Source organism: Syngnathoides biaculeatus, chromosome 13, assembly GCF_019802595.1.
Source record: "Syngnathoides biaculeatus isolate LvHL_M chromosome 13, ASM1980259v1, whole genome shotgun sequence".
In the NCBI taxonomy this organism is placed as follows: Eukaryota; Metazoa; Chordata; class Actinopteri; order Syngnathiformes; family Syngnathidae; genus Syngnathoides; species Syngnathoides biaculeatus.
Window position 1 is genome coordinate 26,908,779 of NC_084652.1, and position 19,453 is coordinate 26,928,231.

A 19,453-nucleotide genomic window follows, 5' to 3' on the forward strand; every position below is an offset into this window, starting at 1 on the left:
ATGCCAAATTTGGTTTACATTCACATTTGGAGTCAAAATTTCAACTCCATGGTTTTGTCACAAACGAGGCTCGAGGCTGGACCCAAATGCACGACTCCACAGGGAAGCAGGTAGTGTACAGAAAGCCTTTATTCGGTCCGTGGTCAATGATCAGCAAGTCAGTCAGGAAAAGCAGCAGTATCAGAAGAGGGAGGCTTACTAGGATGGTCAGGGAACAGGCGAGGGTCGGTACACGGTAGGTCAGGTATATTGGAGTGCGGGAACGAGGCATGAGAATCAACAATTTGACAGAGGACTAGTTGTCCCCCGTGTCCTATAAGTACCGGGTGTAATCAGCCGAAACCAGGTGCAGGTGTGTGTCGACTAATTGGCTGGCCGCGACCTGCCTGGACAGGATACCAGGTTTTTTTAAATGATGTACCGATAGCGTCCCATGATAAGGAAACATGAAAGACAGTGGCTCTTTTAAAGGATCTGGTTGAGGACGGGCACAAACCAAAAAGAAACTCCAAATTTGTCAATAATACGTTAAACATTTTAGAAACTCCAAAGCCTTAAACAAATTAAGAATTTGTCGTGTTTGGGTCTGACAAATTAATGCTGAATTTGGGTACCAAATTAGTCAAATTAACAGCTCCATTACACAAAATGATGCAATAAGGAAGACTTAAAAATGACATTGTTGAAATGGAGGGCCGAAGCGAAAAAAGCATTTTGCAACATAAAGCAAGCATTGGTCATTTTATGACTTGTTAGAAAGAAGTGCATTAACTGTTTTGTTCCACCTTCTGGTAAACATGACATTTCCATCCCAATAGAAAGATGTACAAGTCTTAATCCAGCAAACATTGCCATTTCCGTGAGATGGAACAAAACATGATTGTCAAAAATTGGGAAAGAAAGAAAAAACATGTAAATAAATAAAGCAGATGTGACCTGAAAGACCATAGGGTGTTGTGCTCATATTTGGGAAAACAGAATCAGAATATGCTGTAGACAACCAATATGCATTTGTAACAGTTCATATTTTTGCGCAATACTAAAAAAAAAAAAAAAAAAAGCGGATAATTTCATCCACAAGCAATGTATGCAAAATTGTTAGTTCAATTACTAAATGAAAGGCAGTGGCATCGCCTTCACCACCTCCTCTTGGACCAGAACGTGAGGAGGCGGCGCCATCGCCATCTCCTCCTGGACGGGAACATGAAAAGGCGGCGGCAGCGCAACCATCGCCACCTCCTCCTGGACAGCAACGTGAGAAGGCGGCGGCAGCGCCACCATCGCCACCTCCTCCTGGACAGCAACATGAGAAGGCAGCGGCACCATCAACACCTCCTGGACGGGAACGTATGGGCGTGCCCGTCACCATCGGAGCAGGAACGGGGGCGATTGCGAACCGGTCGCTGACGAAGCAGGAGCGGCCGCGGCCACCGGTACTCCTGGGCACGGACGAGAAGCGGCTGCGGAGACGTCGCCACCTCCTGGACAGCAACGTGAGCCGGCATCGGGTCGGTCTCCATTGCCACGTGGGCGTGGTGCGGTGGCGGATTTGTTTCCACGGCGACGTGAACGAGAGTAGGCAGAGTCAGTCAAAACTGACGTGGGCGTGTCTCGGGAGCGGTTCAGTTTCAACTGCCGCGTGAGGATGAGTCAGAAACGAGTCAGTCGAAACTGCAACGTGGGCGTGTCGAGGTGGCGGACCCGTTCCCACTGCAACGTGCGCTTGGCGAGGTGGCGGATCCATTCCCACTGCAGCGTGAATCTGCGTCAGCAGCGAGTCAGTAGTAGTCGGGACATCAGCGTAGCTCAGCTGGTTCTTCAATCCTTGCTGAACCTGGGCCGTGAGAGCCCACAATTCGGCGCTCTGCCGCTCTATCTCCGCCCCCATTTCGCAGCAGAACACCTCGTGATTTTGGCGGCTTCTCCCTCTGGGCTGGAAGCTTCGCCACCAGCTGCGGGTCTGCCGGCTTCACCGTTCCCGGCGAGGAGTGGGAGGACGAGGACGGCGTCTGTTGCCACGCCCCGGGAGGCACAAGGTTGCGTCTCCTCTGGCCGCCACGCGGAGGTCCCGTGTAGATGGCCAAGCGTCATGGAGCCTACCCGGATCGGACAGGCTTGGCTTGGCAGTCGGTCTACCTTGCGTCGGTCCCGGCGACGCTGAGTCTTTCCCGCTGGGTCCTGTTTTGTCCAGATCGTTCTGTCACGACCCATCGGAACGGAGGTTGGACCTAAATACAGGATTCGGGAGATGCAAGGTAGTTCGACGAAAAACGGGGATCGGGCAGGCTGTCAGGTGCAGCAGCGGTAGTTGGGACGTCGGGCGAAGAGAGCAGGTGAGCGGGCAGGCAGGAGTCTGTACACGGGAGAACAATCAAAGCAGGCAGAAGTGTCAAAGGAGTCAGGGTTACTGGGTCGGTCGGAGAACAGGCGAAGGTCGGTACACACGGGTTGACGATCAGGGATACGAGAGTGCTGGAACGGGACATGAACATCAACGATCTGGCGTCATATATATATATACACAGGATAATCAGCCTGCATGAGCCGCAGGTGTGTCCCTCCCAATTAGCGCGGGCACCCGCACAGCCCGGGCTGGAGCGGCAGGATCTTGACACCACAATGTCAAAGTTAGGAAGTTGGACTCAAAAGTGTTTTTTGAGGCTGTGCATGAATATCTCGCAGCCACTTAATTAATGCCATTTCAAAACCAAATAGCCATGGACATGCTCCTGGCTGAAAAAGGTGTCTGCACTCTCTTTGGGAGAGATGCATCTTCATCCTGAACCCTATGGCTGCTGACGGTAGCCTGACCAAGGTTATAGAAGGTAAGGTCGACAGTAAGGTGAATGAGCACTCTGGTGTTGACACCTCCATGAAGGACAAATGAATCAGTGTGTTCGGCAAATACAAAGCACTCGTCTCATCTATTTTAATTTCATTGTGGTTTTTGCATCTATTTTGACTTTGTGTGGTTGTTGTCGTATTCTCTGTCTGCACTCTTGCCTAAACTGAATTATTGCCACAGCAATCTCACCCATGGAGAACAAAATGGCGTAGATGTATCCTTTGCTGGGGAGAAATCATGAGGGAGTATTCTGGCGAACTTGCCTGATCGGTTTCCAGATCCCGGCTGTTATGACGATGCATAAACAAACAACCATTTACACTTGCCAAGTGTCCATTTTGGGTGATGTGAGAATTTAAGCAAATATTAGATAAACAGGAGGGAAATGATGGATTAATAGAATAAAAAGTTCTCATATTTGCTTTTTTGGTTTTTAATGCTTCATTGCTTGTGTGATGTGATGCAATCGAGAGGCCATGGAAACTTTGCCATGATGTACTTAAACGATGTGATGCAATCAAGTTACATTGGGCGCCGTGGAAACACCAGACAGTGATGCAGAAGACAACATAAAGACCGGCGATCTCAAGACGATGGTGAAGACATCGCAAAGACTCACGTGGACTATTTTTGTCTTGGTTGCTTTGTTTGTCACATTTGCTTTGTTGTGATGCAGACCACGCTAAGGAATAAAAAAGTGGAGATGTGATTAGAACGGGTTGGAGATTGTGAAAGAGAAACATCCTATAGTCTCCTATCGAGCCAGAAGTTCCTCTTGTCTTCCTTCCTTGAGAATTGTACTTTAAATGTCCTAACCTGCTTAAACATGAAAACCGACATCTTTCTAATTGTTCTTCCGCCTGCTCCCTGCTTTCACTGCAGATCACAATATCAACTGCGAACATCATAGTCCAAGGGGATTCCAGTCTAACCTCATCTCTCAGCCTATCCATGACAACCGCAAGCAGAAGGGGCTCAGCGCGGATCCCTGATGCAGTCCCACCTCCACCTTAAATTCTTCTGACACACCAACGGCACATCTCACTGCTTTTCTCCTGCCCTCATACATGTTCTGTACTATTCTAACATATTTCTTTGCTACACCAGACTTGCGCATGCAGTACCACAGTTCCTCTCTTGGTACTCTGTCATAGGCTTTCTCTAGGTCTACAAACACACAATGTAGCTCCTTCTGACCTACTCCTGTACTTTTCCACGAGCATCCTCAAGGCAAATGATGTACCTATGGTACTCTTTCTAGGCGTCCTCTAAATCCTCATGGTCCTCGTTGTAGTCTTCTTCTTTGTGGTCCAATGTATGCTTTGCTAGTGTTAGCTCATCATTAGTGTTAACTCATCACTAGCCTTTGGTTGTTGTCCGTTAATTAATTTCACTCTCAATGGTTGGTAAGTGTCCTTATTGTCTTATTCCTTGTGGTCCAAGGTAGGCCTCGCTAGCGTTAGCTCATTCCTAGCATGAGCTCGTCGCTAGCATAAGCTCATCACTTTCATTAGCTCGTCGCTAGCCTTAGCTCGTCGTTGGTTATTTAATTTTGCTCTGGTAAGTGTTACCAGCCTCAGAAATAGGCAAAGCCACTCCCTGGTTGCAGGATTATAGGATAGTAGGGGTGAGGATTTGGATTTTGGGGTAAAGCAGCTCAAGGGAGCGCCTGCATACACCCTTCTCCAGAGACATCAAAGGTGTCCATGAATAAATAGATATAAATAACAGAAAATAAAATGGAAAGATAGTACACAGAGCAGCTCATCCAGACTGTGTGGTTGACCCACATACTCTGCCCCGGTAGAAACTGTTTGCTTGCTGAAAAAAATTGTTACTGCGCCATCCAATGGATTAAATTCAAACAGCAGTTGCTTGGATTGAAAAATTGCGGCTCATTTTGAGTCCATGTCCATGCTATTGTTTTATACTTTACAAAATCACATCACAGGCCGGATTAAACCAGTTTGCAGGTCCGATCTGGCCCGCAGATTTATGTTTGACACCCCTGGTCTAGATGAACCCCTTTGTACAGCTCTGCAGAAAAACATCTTAATTAAAAAAAAACTCAATGAATTTAGCTGGTTTTGCATCTGAACTCCTCATATATATATATATATATATATATATATATATATATATATATATATAAACGCACAGTATTTTCATGACCATAAGGCGCATGTTATTGAAAAGTAGTCTCAGTTGCAGGTGTAATTTCAGTATTTAACATATACACAAGGCGCACCGTATTATTGGGCACAGGCATGGTGGTGCTGACAAGACAGTGAGGCACAATTATAGAGCTTGTGAACGTGACGTCGCAGTTTGCACGGTCCCATATTGCCGGTCAAACCTTGCTGCTCGGTAATGCGGAAGTCGTTGAACCAGAGCATTCTATAGAACACCAGCTGAAAAGGCCAGAAAAGATCAATTGATTTCAGCAATTAAAAGGGATGGATGGTGCCCAATGAAATACACATGCCTGTGTAGCGATCATGTTATTTCTGGTCAGAATTAGTCTTTTCAATCTCAAATTATCAATAAATATTTATAATGCCAAGTTGACTCATTGGAGAACAATGCGTATAAAAAACAATAATAAACCATTTGTCACAGAGAAGTTTATGGAGGTAAGCGTGTGGCAGCAATACGCTTCCATGTACAGAGGAGACGACTCGCTGTCCTAAATTTGTTTTCCAATCATAGTTAATGAATGTGATTTTGTGGAAAACCAAGGGTCATTTCTTTAAAAATTGGTATTTGGACTGAAAAAAAAAAGTGGGTCAATCACCATGTGGGATTTATTTGTGATTGAGAACAGATTTAGCAACTAAGTATTTCTCTGCATCCAGATTTTTGTAAGCTTTCAAACTCTTCTGTGTGAATCGCGACGACTTATTCACCAGATACATGCGTATATCCAGTTGTCGAAGACAGGGTAGCGAACAGTCAAATTTCTTATCAGCGAAAACATCAACTTGACATTAAATATGGATCCTCTATTCAAAGTTTCTCTAATTTTTCCATATACCTTCATTTATTATCACCTTCTAAATGTTTAATGGTATTGGACAAAACTCTTTGTGTCGTGTTATAAACAGTGTTGGGCACGATACTTTGAAATAGTTACTAGTTACTTCCACAAAAGTAACCGAGTTACTAATTTAGTTACTCCACAGTAAAAGTAACTATTGACACAAAAAAGTAACTAGCGCGTCCCCCCCAGATACCTGCACAGATTTGAATTTATTGCAACTCATGTTTACATTGAAGTGAACATGTTAATGGATTTGTTAAATCCAACTCTTAAAGATATAATCCAGAGGACCTATATTTTATTTTTGTATCACACAAACATGGCAAATTTTTCAAAAAAAATATTTTCAAAATTCTCAACACAATAGCTAAGAAATAAATTAGCGCCAAAGTGCAAATTTTTTTGTAATCTCAATGCCTCCGATGGCTGTTTCAAGAAGAAGCAGAAGCTGCTTCCGTGTGACGTCACGTCGAGACAACCCCAGTAAAGACAATGGCTTCCTATAGACTGTTTTTGACCACGTGACCTTTGTTTACAATCGCGGCCATTTTGGTTGGGCTCACTATCGTTTTTGCATGCAGACTGGAGTTACTCACATCTTCATACGACTGTTAAAAGTGATGCGTAATTGCTAAAAAGAAAAGAAAGTTACTGGTGCTCATTAGATGTTTCAAGAAACTGTTACGACAAGAAGTGTGCTTTGCCCGACGAAATCGACCCGTATTCCTTGAAACACAAATGGAGCAATAATTTTGAACTGTGGGCATCGGTAACCTATCCAGACATCGTCAACTATCGCCTCTTTTTGAGAAGCGCTTAGACCATGGACCATCTAAAGAATTACAAAGGTCTGGAGGCCGACAACAAATTCATCAATGGCTGGGTTTGTGATGCGGCGGCATCCATTGTGAGACACTTGTGTCTTACACTGCGAAGGTTGGTGTAGTGCACAATGCAATTTAAATATGTAGGCTGAGGCTACTTAATTTATGAGTGAATGCTGTCGAAAATATTCATTCGCGTGATTACAGTCAGCGTTGTGTTAAATTAAAATAACCCTAAACTAACCCGAAATTTCTTATACCAACGAAAGAGGTGTAGATTATTTTTGTTTGTTACCAAGAGAGGTTCGACTGGGACGCGTCCCAAGTGGAGCCCGCACATGTTAATGGACTGCTTTGTGGAAGAGATAGCAACTGAAGAGGAGAAATTTTCTAATTCTTCATGTTAGAAAAACATCCCATGCAGGTGTAATTAAACCATATATGTTCGAACCTGAGTTTACGAATGCAACACAAGGACAGGATTCGGCGACACCTGACAAAGTTGATGTGGAACTTCGCACCTAAAACACAGACTGGCAGGTGCCTCAAGAAATCTACATTCACCTTGTTGATGAAATAATCTAATAATCTAAACCTCCGATATCGTTCTGTGTTTAAAGATCACGTTTGTAGCCAATTCTTTGTGTTATTTACATGCATTTAGCCCATATTTTAAATAATGCACCTCACACTTGAGGGCACACACTGCTGTAGTTGAATTTCAGGAAGACCTCAGCGCCAAGAGTACACTAACTTTATACAGTGTCCAAATTTCATCTGCTCCTAAACAACACATGGATACGGATATTAGCTGACATATATATCTGTATCGGTATTGTACTTACATTTAAAACGAGGTAGATAACTGTCAATACTAAAAAATTTAACACGTACATACTTGTACCGAACCCAAGTGAACACTGTACTGGGTTTTCAAAGCAGTCCTCCGTGAAATGCTTGGAACATATTACTGTCGACTTTTATTTGTAAGTCCAATGCGCCAGCTTTGTCTTTACAAACCTGGCCCATAACCTGCCTATCTGTTCATCTTTCGGCCAATCATGTAAGCTGAGTCGGTCAGTGTTTGACGCAGAACAGCCCTATACAACACATTTCCTCACCATCTGTGCTAGCTTTTTCACTCTATGGCTAAATGTTGTCGTGACTTGACGTCACATTCCGGAGAGTACCGGAACTCGCCGAATCTAAGTGACATTTCGAACAAAATCTGGAGACTGATTTTCATGCTAATTTATTTAATTTCTGTTGTGTTGAGAATTTTTGAATTATTTTAATGAAATTTTAGCTACATTTGTATGATAGACAAATAAAATAAATTTCCTCTGGATTAGTAATTTAACAGCAGCCGCGGATTCAATTTCAGAATAAAGTCACCACCACAAATCACAATTCCTTGAGCTTTTTTAATCATTAAATCACAGATTTGTTGGTACAATTCCCATGTTGCAGCTGGGGGTGCATAAACATTTATGAGTGACATCTGTCCCTTACAACCTCCCCACAACCATATTATAGCTTTCTTCCCAATCTGAGATTTCTGATATCGTTTCAAAAATCACCCTTTTCGATGTAAGTGTTGCGATTCCCCCCCCCCCCCCCCCCCGGTTTGTATCCTGTTTTATATGATAATGAATAGACCTGTTAAAAGCCCTGTCGAATAAGTTTAGGGTGCTATGTATCTGTTAAAGGTAAAGGCTAATCCAGAGGACCTATATTTTATTTATATATCACAAAAACATAGGTAATTTTTCATAAATATTTGAAAAATTCTCAACGCAAAAGAAATCAAATAAATTCGCGCCAAAGTGCAATTTTTTTTTGTAATTCGAATGCCTCCGATGTCTGTTTCAAACAGAGGCTGAAACTGCTGCTGTGTGACGTCACGCCTAAACAACCACAGTAAAGAAAATAAATGGCTTCCTATTTATCCAATCAATCAGGCTGCGAGTGGGATCTAAAGGAGATAGACAGCAGTGATGAAGAAGTCTTAATGGAATGCTCCGTGGAAGAGATGGCAACTGAAGAGGAGGAATTTTCTTATTCTTCCCGTGTTCGAAAAACAACCCATGCAGGTGTAATTCAACCATATATGTTCGAACCGGAGTTGAAGAATGTAACAAGGACAGGATTCGGCAAGACCTAACGAAGTTGACGTGGAACTTCACACCCAAAACACAGACTGGTAGGGGCCTCAAGAAATCTTGTACACCTTGTTGACGAAATAATATAATTTAAACACATTTAAACATCTGATGCTGCTTGCACACAACAGTGAGTCATTTGTTGTACTAGTGACTGAGTCGGTGTAAAACAAAAATCGAAAACTTTGGTATTATCGTTTAAAGATTTAGCCCGTATTTTAAATAAAGCACCGAACACTTGCACAGTGCCATAGTCGAATTTCAGGAAGAACTCAGCGTCAACAGTAGACGAACTTTATACAATGTCCAAATTTCATCAGCTTCTAAACGTCACATGGATACGGATATTGGCAGACATATATATCTGTATCAATATTGTACTTACATTTAAAATGAGGTAGACACTTGTCAATACTAAACAATTGAAAACGTACGTACTTATTTGCTACCGAACCCAAGTGAACGCTGTACTGGGTTTTCAAAGTAGTCCGGCAAATGCTTGGAACATATTACTGTTGACTTTTATTTTTAAGTCCAATGCGCCTGCTTTGTCTTCACAAACCTCGTCCATAACCTGCCTACCTGTTCATCTTTCGGCCATTCATGTAAGCTCACTCCGTCAGCCTTTGACGCAGAACAGCCGTTTTCAATACATTTCCTCACTACCTTTGCTAGCTTTTTCACTCTATGGCTAAATGACTTTAAATAAATGTCGTTACTAATGCTGTTACGTTGTTCAATAACGGGATGTCTAACTAATTACTCTTGACTCTTGAGATCACATTCCGGAGAGTACCGGAACTTGCTGAACCTAAGTGACATTTCAAACTAAATCTTGAGTCTGACTTTGATGCTAATTTCATTTCTGTTGTGTTGATAATTTTTTCAATATTATTTTATGAAATTCTTGCTACATTTGTATGATAGACAAATAGAATACAGGTCCTCTTGTTTAGATCTTTAACATGCTGCCATCGTCCTGCCAGTTCCAGCCCTGGCTGTGCAGTTCCCCTACACACCTGCATTGATTAAGAGCCCCACATCTGCACCTCATCGTTGATAATTAACCCCAGTATATATAGGACCAAGTGGATGGTCTGGCTTTGCCAGATCGTTGCCATCCATGCCTCATTCCCGCACTTCCCCCTTCTTGATCCCGAACCCTTGTGTACCGACCTCCGCCAGTCCTCCGACCAACCCCGTAAGCTTGACACCCTTGAGACTCCTATTCTCCCGTGTACCGATCCCTGCTTGACTGCTGACCTGACTTCTATGCCTGACGTTCTGGTTACCGCTCCAGTTGACTGTCTACCTTATCCCCGACCTTGGAACGAATAAACACTTTTCCCAAACTGCCTCTGCGTCTCCGGAGTCCTGCATTTGGGTCCTTCCCCGCACCGATGGGTCGTGACACATGCATGGATTGTCCAGAATTCTTAGTTAATGTGTTATTCCTTTAAACTGAGATTACTTGTTTTAATGAAACAAGTGCATAATATGGTAGTTATACAATTATGTGTGGGGGGGTAAATGTAGGGAATGTGGATATGTGGTTAATATTGTTTATTGTAATATTGGAACTATTTTTGAGAGTATTGGAACATTACATTTGATAATATGTCTCATTTCCCCCCTTTTTATCTAGTGTAATGCAACATCAGACATACATCCGAACAAGTCATTAAACCACCCAACACAGGATTGTCAATCCCAGAATGAGTGTGCATAGTTTCAGACAACATGTGGACTCCCTTGAGATTAGTCAGATTTATTGGTATTACTATATTGTCTGGTAGATAGATATAGATTTCCATTGTTTAGCTAGAGTGGTTGTTGGATGTGGTTTCCAATCTTCTCCCGAATATGCTACCATGTTCCCCCAAGAGTTATCACGCTGCCCATTCATAGCATTATAGGGATAAGGTCCTGGAGAACCACCTGTTCGAGCTTTGAGACTTTTTCTCCATGTTAATTCAGAGTATGGGATCTTAATTGAGAGAGTTTGATTTACCTTTACACAGACCTGTAGTAAGGAGACATGACTACTGTGGTTTGAGCACTGTTAACCGGGGTAGTACACTAGACAATTACTTTTTTGGCATTTCTTCACGGCCAGGTCTTTCCTTCGGTTTAAGAGGGAATGGCAGTGGGGTTGGTGGAACCTCCCCCCGTCTAGATTTTACTATGACCTTTTCATACAGATGTTTTTCAAAGAATTCCTCATGGTTTTTCTGCTCACTCTTGTGTTGATCGTAGTTCAGTTTCACAACAAAGAGGCCATATCCCAGTGTCTCCATGATTGGGAGGAGACCGGTTGCTATAATCAGCAGTTGTTGATGGTGTTGCACATCGCTGCAGTGTCCGAAGGTCGGAGGTCACCAGCACTTAACCTTCGTGGAAACACTGTCGGGGGAGGGTACCCGGTTGCCAGGTCCCCAACCAGCCAGTGTTTCGCCTGGGATAGGTGAGTCCAGTTGGTCCTTCCTTCTATCCACCTTCACAGCTGTGGGTATACCGATCAGCACTTGGTAGCACTCACACCGCTCACTCAACCTCGTTTTCCTCTTGATGACCTTGATGAAAACCCAGTCTCCAATCGTGATTGGACGCCGCTTTGGGGACAATGGCATATCTGGCGTGGCTTCGCAACATTCGCAATATTCAAGCGTCTTCCTCATATAATAGGCCAAGTCATGTATTGAGTCCGGGGCGTCCTTTGTTTTCAGTGTCAAGTCGGGTATAGTGTATGGCCTCCCATACAACAGTTCAAAAAGGGTTAGACTTTCCCCTTCTACAGGCAGGATACGCATATTCATTTTAACCATGTCAATACAGTCAGGCTATGGTCTCCCAGTCTCCTTCATATTTTTGATCAACTTATTTTTATAGTACCATTTGTTATTTCAATCAAGCCCACACTTTGTGGATGATAAATAGAATGCGGTTTCAGATTGGTCCTGAAGTGCTCTGATAACCTATCTATGTCATTATTCACGAAATGGGAACAATTGTCACTCCTTAAAACTCTCGGCTGTGGGGAATATTTCAACTCATTTTGAAAACATATCAATGATTACCAAACAGTATTCATAACCTTGTGATTTAGACAACTGAATAAAATCCATATGTATTGTATGGAATGGATGCTAAGGCTCTAGAAATGAGACCTTTTTTGGTCTTTTTTTATACTGATTAAACATTGTCTACAAAAATTATTTGAATTGTATGAACCCAAATGAATTAAACTGCCTGTTTACTTGGTCAGCCACCCCTCCAATTTACTTACTAAACATGATTGTCAATCTCAATCGGAGTGGAGCCCCACGGAAGATATCACCTCATGGGGTCTCAATGATCCTTAGAAAGGAATACACGCCAGGACTCAATGTCCTGAAAAGAGCTGGGACCACCGTTTCCAAGGTGACTTGTTGGGAATACGTCAAGACGTCATGGTTTGAAATCACGCATGGCACGGAAGGTTCCCTTGCTTAAACCAGCACATGTCAAGGCCAGTCTTAAGTTTGCCAATGACCATTTAGATGATACAGAGGACTTATGGGAGAAAGTTGTGTTTTGAGATCTAAATGGAACTTTTTCGTCATAATTCCACTAACCGTGTTTGGAGGAAGACTAATGATGAGTTCCATCCGAAGAACACCATCCCTTCTGTAAAGCATGGGGGTGGGGGTGTTTTTATGCACACAAGTGGATTCTATTTATCATCGTAAGTCAACATTGGATCATTCAGAGATCCTCACTGAACTTCTGGAGTGAGTTTGCTGCACTGAAAGTAAAGGGGCCGAATAATACTGCATGCCCCACTTCTCAGATTTCTTAAGAGTATAAAATATCCAGTACATTTCATTCCACTTCACGATTGGGTCCCGCACGTTGTTGATTCTTGACAAAAATGAAAATTTTATATCTTTATGTTTGAAGCCTGATATTTGGCTTGGAAATGTGGAAAGGTTGAAAAGTTCAAGGGAGTTGAATACTTTCACAAGGCACTGTACATACACCGCAGCTGTGTAAAAGCCTCAAGTGCCCACATTGAAACACGAGATATTTACAAAGAAAGATAGTACGCAGAAAGTTTAACGCTAGCGCCACCGCGCTAACACCAATGCCGCGCTAACACTGCTGGTTAAAAAAAAACATACCGGTTAAAATCACGGCAGTAACACGCTAGCGCAGCGCTTACAGGGCCGGGACCAATAAGAGTCACTTCTTCGGCACATATATTCCACCGGTCTCACTCTTACCTTTTCCGCTAAAGTGCCCCCTTGCGGCTGTTACAAAAAAATGCACAAATTAGCCTTATCACCGCATAAACTGCAGGGTTGAAAGTATGTGAAAAAAAGGTGCGGTTTATAGGCCGGAAATTACGGTAAATCGGATTTAATTTCAGAGATTAAGGGGTCGTAGTTCTCTGATGTAATTATCTCCAGATTTATAGGAATATTCACCACAAATATTCAATTGTTTTTTTAATTCTAATTTACGTTGAGTTCTTCCTTGATGGGCTGGCTAGGGAAATAATTAAATGAGAAAATTTTAGTTTTGCGTGTATTCAATTTATAACCTGATACTAGTCCATATCTCTTCGAGTTATAAGTAATTCTGGGAGGGATTTGGATGGGTGTCCCAAATATATCAGAATATCGTCTGCAAACAGCAATTTTATGTTCTTCATCAGTCACTGTGATGCCCTTAATCTTCTCATTATTTGATCAACTGACTCAGTCGCTTGATAAAAGGAGCAAACAGCGGTGAGAGAGGGCAACCCTGACAACAACCCTGATCGAGTTCAAAGCCACTGGATAGTCCTCCCTATAGTCGTATTTTAGCAATTGGTTTGTAATATAAGGCTCGGATGGTCTTAGTAAAATCATTATGGAATTGGAATCTCTCTAGTATTTTCTATTAAAAAAAAAATCCAATTGACGGAATCAAACGCTTTCCCCGCGTCAAGCCCTAATAGGACACTATCTAGTCTGTTCTTGTTTATGTGGTTAATTACATGTATTTTCCTTCTGACATTGTCTTGTGTTTGTCTTTGTTTGATGAAACTTGTTTGATCCAACTGTATAAATGGGGGTATTATATCAAGGCGTTTTGTCATAATTGAAGTACAAATTTATAGTCCACGTTCAACAAGCTGATTGGCTGATAATTAGAACATTCTGTCATATCTTTCCCTTCTTTTGGTATTACTGTAATTGTTTCTCTCCAGGATGGAGGAGACCCAGTTAAATGTTCTCAGCAACAGTTTGTTGGGAGACAGAGTGGGAGAAGCAGAGATTCAGGTGAGTTATCCCCTTTACAGTCCATCCGTGCATAGAGTTTTTGGTAATATTTTTTAAAGGTTTTATTAATATCCTGAAGTTTGTATTTCATTTCTTTTTAATTAGGTCTTTAATTTTGTATATTTCCCTTTCTACTTGTTGTTTTCTGATCCTATATGCCAAAATTTTGGCTGCTTTACTACCTACTTCGTAATTCTAGTTTATTCAGTTTTTGTTGTTTGAACTTCTTGTTAAGTGCCAGTTTAGCAATGATCTTCCCTCTCAAGACAGTTTATCTGCATCCTAAATCATGAGAGGGGAGACTTCCCGATTATCATTCTCTGACAGGTATAATTTGATGTCTTCCCAGAGTTCTTCTTTCATGTTTCCTTTAAATACATTAAAATTAAGCTTCCAAGAAAAAAGGTTTTTACTGTTTTTTAAATTTAAGTCCAAATAGGGTTGTGGTCTGAAAGTAACACAAATCTTATAGTGATGGTGATTTTTTTTTTTTTTAATTGTAATTTTCTATTTAATATTTTTCCCCCGATCGCCATCACCTAGCCTCTTTACCATAAGCAATTCTTTATCCCAGTAAAATAAAATTTACCGGTCAGTCCGTCTGAAGATGTTCAGCTTCTTTTTAAAACCTCTGTGGCTTCTCGGCTTGTGGCGTCCGTTCTCTCAGGATTTGAGGTCTGCTCCACATCAAGTTGTTGACTGTCAGCCCAACTTACCGGAGGTTGATATATCGCCACAGACATACCTCTCCTTCACCATGTCTTTCGTAGCCTCCTCTGCTGAGTTGTACGCGCATGTTTCTCCCCCGTCGAACACCCTCATTCTTGTTGGGAAAGGAGTTTGGAACTGGATATTGTTCTCCTGAAGCACCCTCCTCACCCTCTGCGTACTCCCAGCGCTTCCTGAGAATCTCCGGTGCATAATCATGGCCCACGAACACTTTTGTACCTTGATGTAAAAGTCTTCTTTTTCATCACACTTGTTTCAAGATTTCCCATTTAGTTTTGCTGCTTGAGAATTTCACGACAATAGATCTCGGTGGTGCATCTGGCGGGGGTTTTGGTCACGGCGCGTGGTGAGCGCGTTCGATCCTCATATCTCTGGGTTGTGGCAAATGCAAGTGTTCTTTCAAAAGATTCTCCACCAACATCATTGTCGATCAAGAATTGTTCTCCGACCCCTCTGCTACGCCATGAATTCTTATATTTTGCCGTCTTGCTCTTCCCTCTTGTCAATTAGTTTGTCTTGCAACTTAAACTGTGACTTTAGCAGCTCCCTCATAGCTTCCTCGAGTCCTTGCACTCGTTCCTCTGGAGTTGTGATTCTCTCTTCGGCTTCAGTTGTTTGTGACCTTAATGTCCTCTTGTATTCGCCATAGAGTTTCCGCACTTTCGTGCCAAAACTCTTAGTTCTTGCAGTATGATTAGCAAGTTAGCCACACCTCCATGTCTTTGTAGCATTAGCTCCTCCGGCTCCGAGAGACTAGCATTTGCTACATCGTCATTGACTGATTCTTCCTCAGCTTCTGTCATCTGTGGGACAACTTTCTTCTTTCGTTTGGGCATAATATAAGCGCCTCTTTGTCTTCTTTAATTCACGTGTGGAGTTAAAATTCAAAGTATATGCCGTTTGTAAACCAAAACTTAAAACAGGACAGGGAGCTCTGTTATTTTGCGGTCTACAGCACAGCTGCTCACCTGGAAGTCCTAACACTTTTGTTTTTGCTCAGATTTTTCATCCATTATTGCTTGTTTAAAGCCCGGGTGTCATCCCGATAAACATTCTAAAATAGATATTGTAATGAAAAATACATATAACACGATTCACTTCAATGTCTATACGAAGAAAAAAAGTGAGCGGAGAGCGCATCATCCAGGCACAAAGTTGCGCAATTGAGTGTCCCTCAACATCCAAGTGGTCGCCATATTAGTTGCGTCATCTGTCCTTGACGTCATGGTCACTTCCGCCGTTGAAAACACGCAGTGCCTGCTACTACGGAAGCCGAACAACAGAGATATTTGCATTTTTCCGACACCCCCTCTGACACCGAAGTTCTTTTCAAAAAGGACAACACCACACAACGGAGTGAAGTTACCGGGGCAATATTGCATTATTGTTTCGAGCCCTCAGGGCATTATTACACTATTGTTTCGAGCCATATTCAGATGATATCCGATCCACTCCCGCGACCGAGATGAGCCATCGCGGCTCATCGCAGCCGGCCGGTGTGGCTTATGACAGAGCCGAGTGGTGCTGCTTTTGTCACAGTCGAGCCGGGGCGCTTTATGCGAGCACGCGATTGAGTCACGCATTCTCGGCTGGGTTCTTCAGAGCCGCCCCCGTCGCAAAGCCCGACGTGCAGCCTTTGCAGAAGCTGTGACCGCCGAACGGGGTGCCTCAGCCAATGTGGCTGAGTTTCGGAGCCCGTGGTGGCATATAAGGAGGAGGTGGTGTCATGATCCTGCCGCTCCAGCACGAGCTGTGCGGGTGTCCGCGCAGGTGCGCTGATTGGAAGGTGCACACCTGCGCCTCATGCAGCCTGATTATGCTGTGGATTTATATGACCGCGATGACAACTGGTCGGGGCCAGTTCGTATGATCTTCATGTTCCATTCGTGTGCTCCGGTATCCCTGATTGAACCTGTGTGTACCGACCTTTGTCCATTCTCCGACCAACCTTGTAAGCCTGACTCCTTTGATACTTCTGCCTGCATTGATTGTTCTCCCATGTACCGACTCCTGCCTGTCCGCTCATCTGCACTGGACTGCCTGCTCGATCCCCTACCTCTGCATATAATAAACCTGTCTCTTTTTGAACTACCTTGTGTCTTCCGAGTTCCTGCATTTGGGTCCTACTCTCGTTTCCGATGGGACGTGACAGGTGGAGCCTAGCTATGTTGCTTTTAGGGGTATGTTCAAAGTCGCCGCAGTACTCGATGAACACTATCGAGACATTGTTGGCTGGGCGACGCGCACATCGACAAATTTCATACGCAGATCTTTTGTTACGTTATGAGAGAGACCGATTATGTGGTCCGCCCCACACTATTATTTTTTTTAGTACCTGTATGCGCACATCTACACATTTCATACGCGGATCTTTTGCTACGTTATGAGAGAGACCAATTACATGGTCCGCCTCAAACTATTTTTTTGGGGGGGAGCTGTATACACACCTACTTGTTATTTGGAACCCACAAAGCTCTCGTCCTCTGCACCCGTGCAATCCATTTTTCACAACGAACAGGGTCTCTTTCAAATTTATGAAGGGTAATTCCATTCTCCCGAGTGTTCAAGCAAAGTCCAGCAATGCAATGAGCCGGCATTTTGGCTAGCACGAAGGAACAACGAGCTACCTTTCCGGAGGTAAAACTAATGGAAACAAACGAGTCCACTAGGGGGCGCCTCTGTCCTGTACCTCACTTTGTGCTTCTTTTCAAAAACAAATCCCTTGAGAGGATTTTCATGGCGGGAATTACAAAAAGCTGTACACGTCAAAATCATGTTTTGTGGTGAAAAAACACATGGGACCATATTGGCTGTGGGGTTTTCATTAATAACATACCAAAAATCATGCGTTTGACGACACTTGCACTTTAAAGTTATTCAGCACTTTTGTTAATAAAAAAAAAACGTTTATGGGTGCCGAGTCACCACAGATATGGCAATGCACTCCCAGCCTAGCCTACTCTACTACTAAAGCATATATTTTAAGCAAAAAAAAAAAATCTATTTCTTAAATTATTTAATTATATAAAGTATTTAAACAATAGATGTATTTCTACTACGCTGTTTACTATCAGGAAAAGCTAAAACAAAAGGCTTTAAAAAAGCCAATTTTTTTAGTCTTGGAATGCATTTCTTTTTTCATTAATTCTAATGGAAATTGATTCAGATTTCTAACAAATCAGGTTACGAACCGCCTTCTGGAATGGATTGTGGTCGAGAACAGAGTTTGTACTATATAACAGTGGTCTGGAGAGTTATTTTCCCTCATTGGACATTTTAGAAGCTTATGTTAAGGGAGTTCGTGGTTAAGTTTAGCTGTGTTAAAATCTCCAAGGATAATGACCAGTGAATCTGGATGTTCTCAATCTTGTTTACCTGCTCGGTAAGGGTTAGCAGTGCTGCGTTCATGCTACCTTGGGGTGGAATCTGAACACCTACGAGAATGAAAGTGGGGAATTCATGTGGCGAGTAAAATGGCTTTCACTTCAAGAACGAATCCAAACGCTGGCTGCATTTCTCATTGACATAGAAGCAAATTCCATCGCCTGGAGTTCATCCATTTTGTTGGCTGGGGACCATAGATTTGTGAGATGAATCGATGTAAGTGCCAGTTGGTGTCCCCCCTTTCGTTGTTGAACTTGTGTACCGACTCACAAGTCTCTGCAACGCTTTGTAGCTACCCAGAGATAAGAAATGGATATACCATACCAAAAGATGCAAACCACTCCTCAGCAAAAACAATCATGAGCCAGATTGGATATATAAAAGCCAAAAAAGTTTGGGAACAAAGTTTTATGGACTCATGAGACCAAGATTAACCTCTCACAAAGTGATGAAAAGGCCAAAGTATGGAGAAAGAAAGGATTCACTTACGATCCAAAAAACATGAGGTCCTCTGTGCAACATAGCGGAGGTTATGACATGGTTTGGGCTTACATGACTGCTTTTGGAATGGGCTCACTAGACTTTGTTGACAATGTACGCATTACTGTAGCAGCAGAATGAATTCCAAAGTCTACCAAACCATTTTATTATGTAATTTACAGAAAAATGCATTCCAACTATGTCAGGAAAAAGTAGGTAGTCTTAAGACTGACCAAGTCCATCATCAAAGTTTAAAACAGAGAAAGCATTTTACTTTCTGAAAAGATGACAGAAGGGAGAAATCTCCAGAAAAAAAAACAACCTGCAGTTAAGGCCAGGAAAAGAATTTCAATTAAAGAATGAAAATCTGGTGAAGTCAGCAGCTCACTGGTTTGATGCAAATATTCATGTAACAATGACACCAAATATTGAATTATTTTAAGTTAATTTAATGTCTGTTCCTTTGCTCACTTAAAAAGTGTGTGGCTTCAAACAAAAGGTGCTCTGTCCTGAGTTCATTAAGAGCTGAAATTCTGACCTCTGGGCAATGAATCTTTTAATCTGAAACCTAAATGTCTTCAGTGTACAAAAAACAAAAGAAAATAATTGACTTTCCAGTTCCAGTGCTTTTGGAGGGGAGTATTGGTTTAAAATACCAAGACAACAGAAAACAAAACTGCACA

The 19,453-nt window shown here is 42.5% G+C and overlaps 1 long non-coding RNA gene across 1 annotated transcript; it reads left to right on the top strand.

Moving 5' to 3' along the window:
- The first annotated feature begins 4,953 nt into the window (after positions 1 to 4,953).
- On the top strand, positions 4,954 to 19,362 carry LOC133510971 (uncharacterized). Its single transcript, XR_009797752.1, has 3 exons — positions 4,954 to 8,912; positions 11,128 to 11,335; positions 14,105 to 19,362. It is a non-coding gene; the product is annotated as an uncharacterized LOC133510971 (long non-coding RNA).
- Positions 19,363 to 19,453: the final 91 nt, after the last annotated feature.